The sequence below is a fragment of the Cryptomeria japonica genome, chromosome 7 (genome assembly GCF_030272615.1).
Source record: "Cryptomeria japonica chromosome 7, Sugi_1.0, whole genome shotgun sequence".
Lineage (NCBI taxonomy): Eukaryota > Viridiplantae > Streptophyta > Pinopsida > Cupressales > Cupressaceae > Cryptomeria > Cryptomeria japonica.
In genome coordinates this window covers 598907604-598913317 of record NC_081411.1, presented here as the reverse complement: position 1 = coordinate 598913317, position 5714 = coordinate 598907604, and positions in this window count along the sequence as shown.

Sequence of the window (5714 nt, the reverse complement as noted above, 5' to 3'; positions counted from 1 at the left end):
TTACTATGCCATGCCACAAGTCTATCACGAAGAAAAAATGCCTCCCCACTAGTGCTTTTTCTGTCATCTACACATCCAGCCCAATCAGCATCAGTGTAGGCTTGCAAAGTAAAATTATCATTTCTAGGATACCAAAGACTAAAATCGAGAGTACCCTAAATGTATTTTAGTATTTTTTGAACAACTGTAAAATGAGACTATTTAGGAGTAGATTGAAATCGGGAAACCATACACACTGCTTGCATTAAATCAGGCCTAGATGCAGTTAAGTAGAGTAAATTGCATATCATTGACCTATACAAGGTCTAATCAACTGTAGGAGTTTCATCTATTTTAGATAATTTACAATAGTGACCATAGGGGTACGTACTGCATTGCATTCAGCCATTTGAAATCGTTTTAACATATCTTTGGCATATTTGGTTTGTGAAATAAAAATGTTATTTCAAGTTGAGTAACTTGAAGTCCAAGAAAAAAGGATAGTTCTCCTAACATTGACATTTCAAATTCAGAAGCCATTATTTTTGAAAAACTTTTATATAGTGCATCATCATTACTACAAAAAATGATATCATCAACGTAGACTTCTACAACAAGAATATCATTACCTTCTCTCTTGATATAGAGATTGTTGTCGACACTACCTCTGATGAAACCATTTTCTATCAAATGTGAATCCAACCGAGAATACCAATCTCTAGGAGCTTGTTTAAGGCCATAAAGAGCCTTTTTTAACCTATAAACATGGTCAGATTTATCTAAAATAACAAATCCTTCAGGCTATTCCATGTAAACCTCTTCTTCCAGAAAAACATTCAAGAAAGCAGTCTTAACATCTATTTGGTACACCTTGAAATTTTTAAAACAAGAATATGCTAAAAATATTCTAATTGACTCAAAGCGAACCACCAGTGCAAACGTCTCACCAAAGTCAACACCTTCTTGTTGAGCATATCCTTTGTAGACAAAACATGCTTATTTTGTACCACTTTACCACATTCATCTAGTTTGTTTCTGAAAATCAATTTTTCCCCAATTACATTTTTATCATCAGGTCTTGGAACTAACTCCCAAGTTTTATTTTTCTCAATTTGACTGATTTTTTCCTGCATAGATTTCAACCAACAATCATCATTCAAAGCATCATTAACAGTCTTAGGCTCAAATTCAGTCACTAAACAAAATTGTTTAGCTATTTGAGCTTGTTCATCAAGTTTAACTCTTCGTCTTGTTAAGATTCCAACATCTTTATCCTCAATGATCAAATTTTGAGGATGCCTCTTAGTAATAATCCTTGAGGGTGTAGATAGAGGTGATGTTACTTTAGGACTTGATACACTCTCCTGCTAAGTGTTTTCAACTACAACAGATTCAAGAGATTTGCCAAGTATTAAAGTAGGCTCCTCTTCAACATCCTGAACATGATTATTATCTAAAAACACCTTCTCATCAAATGTAACATTTATAGACTCAATGATTTTATTCAGTCTTATATTGAAGCATTTGTAACCTTTACTATGTGTAGAGTATCCCAAGAAAATACCCTCATCTAACTTAGATTGAAAATTGCCAAGATATTCATCATCTCTTTTAATAAAACATTTGCAACCAAAATTTTTAAAATATTTAATAGTTGCATAATGACCATACCATAGTTCATATGGAGTGAAGTTAGACTTCACTCTGATTTGTGCTCTGTTTAGGATATTGTTGGTAAATAGATTTGTCTCCTTCTTAAAATCTTAACTATGATCTTCTTAAAGCAAAAAGTGACCCCATTTTACCCTTTTGAAAGAAATAAATATACCAACGGTTGGAAGAATTAATGAAAATTCAACCTCTGCATTAGAGGGCAGCTCCTCATATGATTTGAAATGAATTTGTTATACAATTGATATGCTAACACTTTTAACCAAAAAGTATTGAAAGGCTTCAACATTTATCCATCAACACAAATAAACACCCTCAAAACTCTGAAACATAGGACATCTTTTGAAAGAACATTTAAAGGAGAGTTCACAGACTCTGATTTATAACATAATTGCTATATAAATTCAAAACAAAATAGGGACTCAACAAAACTAATAGCTAGATTGATACTCTTTCATGTCTCACAGGACAAGGGGGATCAAGCAAATCAATTCCATGTGAGTCATCCAACAACCATTAATAAAAAGGAACTGAGAAGAAATACAAAGATAACTGGTCACCAAGTTATATCATGCCCACATAACAACTTAAGAAAGATTGTGAATCTCAGAACACATAGATTCAAAGATAACACAACATTTCATTAATAATTAGTCATTTTATCATCCAAACAGTTCATATCAGAAACCAAAATTTTATCTATTGCTCCCAAAATCACAGTTTCAGAACCTATTCTAAGACAAGATTTTCATCTTAAATAGCCACCAGGCCATAGTTTTTACATGATTAAATAACATTTACTTTCAACCAAGAGAAAAAAACCGTTTGAAACAACATAAAAGAGAAACTAAAACAACAGCCACTAAAAGTCTGACATTTCATTTCCGGATCAGCTAGGCTTCCACTCTGGTAGAAGAGGTTACGGAATTGTGTTGCTTTGCCATAGAACCATGCCATTCTAGGTGTGCTACCGAGAAGTTTAAGATGACTTGGAAATAAGGCAGACCAATGTGCAGGATCCTCTGCTTCCACACTTCTTTATCCATATTCACCTGTGTAACTTTCTCCTTGTGAACCTCTAAATGGTCCAAACAGACAATGAGCACTAATTCAATCCTTGCCACTTTTGAAAAGTCATCAGTGGTCAAGGATTTTGTTGTTTGAATGAACTGGATCCTTTCTTGGAAAACCTTTGTCATGTCTGCAGCTTCTTTGATTTCCTTGGAACCCTCCTTCATGAGCTAAATATCAATACATTTGAGGTCCTTTTGCATCATGTCAATCAAATCAGTCAACCCTTTGAGCAACTTGGTGGATTATTCATGGTCCTGGTTGATGATTGAATTATGTCATTCCACATTTTTATTTGACATGTACAGTACATTGTCATCTAAGTTCTCCACCGATTTCTCAGCTAGGAATTTCATTACTCCATACTTTTGAACATCATTCATCTATGCGAGAACTACTACCCAGTTAATCCTTTCCTTTTCCCAGGCGACCATTTCCAGCTTGAGCTCTTTACTCATAGTTCCAACATCCTCATAAACCTTAACCAGATTAATAATATAATCTGACCCTTGTTGTATTATCAAGTCTAGCCATTTGTTAAACATCTCTGTCACTACCCTATTCATTTGAACCTAATCAAGCATTTTCTGGTTTGCTGGAGACTTAGGATCGAATGACACTGGTATCTATGATAATGGTTGGGGGTCTAGGTTGTGGATAGCATTGATGTACTTGGCCATCTGTGTGACAACTTGTTTCAGTTCTCTTTTATCCTTTTCATCTTTCCAAGTCCTTGAAATTATCCTCTTCATGGAGGATTCCAGATGCTTTACATCCACTACCCTTGAAGCAACTCTGAAATCTATTTTCTCCATAATAAAATACTCCTCTGTTGCCTTCTCTGTGTCTCTTCCACGAATGGGCTTGGCCACTTCAGCTGTCCAGTGAGTTGTTGTGTCATCCACATCAAGCATTGCTTGTGTTTTGAGCTTTTTGGGCTTTGATGCCTTTCCCAAGCATCTACTAACCATGTCCTCCATTGGAATGGTAATAGACACCACACTCCTTTTCTTTCCAATGGTGGTTTCCAGCCATCTTGGTGCATTTGTAGGTTCCTTAGGAGGCAGGTTGATCTGTGCATCTGGTGAAGTAACAATTACCAAGGTATTCATGGGATCCTGTTGAATTTTCACTTCTTCATTTGTGTCCATTTCTTGCATCCCAGGCTCGCCTTGATCCTGTGAATCCATTGTTTGTTCAGGCTCTTCACCAGGGTCCAAGTCTACAATGACCTATTTCAGGACAGGCTCCCTACCCTTCTTTTTGCTTCTAGACCGAGTTACTCGAGTAGTTGTAAGACCAGATGGCAACCTCTTTGACCTTCTTGGTTCAATTTTCTCTACAACAGGCTTTGAGACACCTGCAACATCAGGAATTTCATTAGTGGCAGAAACAGGAGATTGAACCACAATGTATGAATCAATTCTTGATGCATGTGAGGACATGTGAGGACCCTCCTTGAACTTCTGGTTCCTCAACCATCTCTCTGTTCTCCTGAGAACATTGAAGGTCCTTTTTTGGATACTATCATCTTCCTTTTTGTTCCAGTCAATTTTTGGAATCGATTTTCCTTCAATCTTAGTACCAAAATTGGGATCCAAGACATCCCCCTCTGTATCTTCCAGTACACCAGATATATTAATTGGGAGCCTCGTGATAGTTATTTATCGCAGAGTGAATCTCGACCACAGTCTCTTTCTCACTTCATACTCATCTTCGCAGTTCTCCCAATAATCCTCTATTTGAGGTTCATGGCAAAAATGACTATCCACATTAAGGTTCTCCCTTGCATAACCCTTGCTGTCAAATTTTTGCCTAGCCACATATGGCTGCAGGTTCATCCTTTTGAACTCTAGTTCCAAGTTCAAGGCATCTGATATAGATTTGCAACTCTAATATCCAAGTTCAATGGGAAATACCACCCCGGATGCCTTTTGCTCCTAATCTTTTATCTATGTAGGCCAACTGCTTACTTACTTCCATAAGAACGTAGCTATCAAAGGCGTACCTAGGTAATTTGAATGGTTGGCCTTCAAAGCCACCTACCCATATGTAAGTAAACCATGGAAATTGGATAAAGAAGCTTCCTTATATACTCACAAATTCTATAGCTTCCACCGACATCCTCCCGTTTGCATCACCTTGAAGCTCAAAGGCCAGTCTTCCCGCGAAGATTCCATTTCACCTATCAATTTGTTCAACATGTATTAGTTGTTGCAATAGGGGGTAATAATTGTAAACCCTCATTCCATCAAGCCAGGGTTCATTAGGTAGTCCAGGCCAATCCCTTGTGCAAGCTAAAATGTAGAAAAGGTAGGAAGACATGTAAAATCTTGTCATCCCCACAAAATTGCTCAATCTTTCATGAAGTCTCTCCGTAATTACTTGAGACCAATCCAGAAATCTGTCACTAGATAGAACCACTTGGATGAAGAAGTACATCCAATCTTCCCAGTAAAAGGAATGTGAATTCCCTTTTACCCTATTCAAAAGTATAACAATGTCTCGCACCTCTGTGATGAAGTGCTCTCTGGTCAGGGGCTTGGGCAATCGTGATCCTCCTTTCTAAAACTTCAAGAGCCAATTTCTAGCAATTGCACTCTGGTACTTGCTCTTGTTTTCAGAGAAATAGGCGTATGAATTCCCAATAGTCTAGTCCTCACACTCCTCATGCAGAATACCCATTGCCGCCATCACCATTTCTTTATTAATACTGACCAACTCCTCACCATCACTGGTTTTGATACATTTGTTCTCATAGTCATATCTATTCATGCATGCCAACACTAAATCTAGACATGGTGCGACGAGAGGGAACACAACAGCTTCCACAAGACCACTTGTAACTATCTTTTCCATCAATGAACTGGTCTGAGGGTTCTTAGTTCTCTCAAGAAAATCCCCTAAATCTACATGAACTAAGGAGGTATCTTCCATTTCTGGAAAAATGCTCACTAGACATGAGGTCCGGCCAAGCTTCGACAACATTGGCC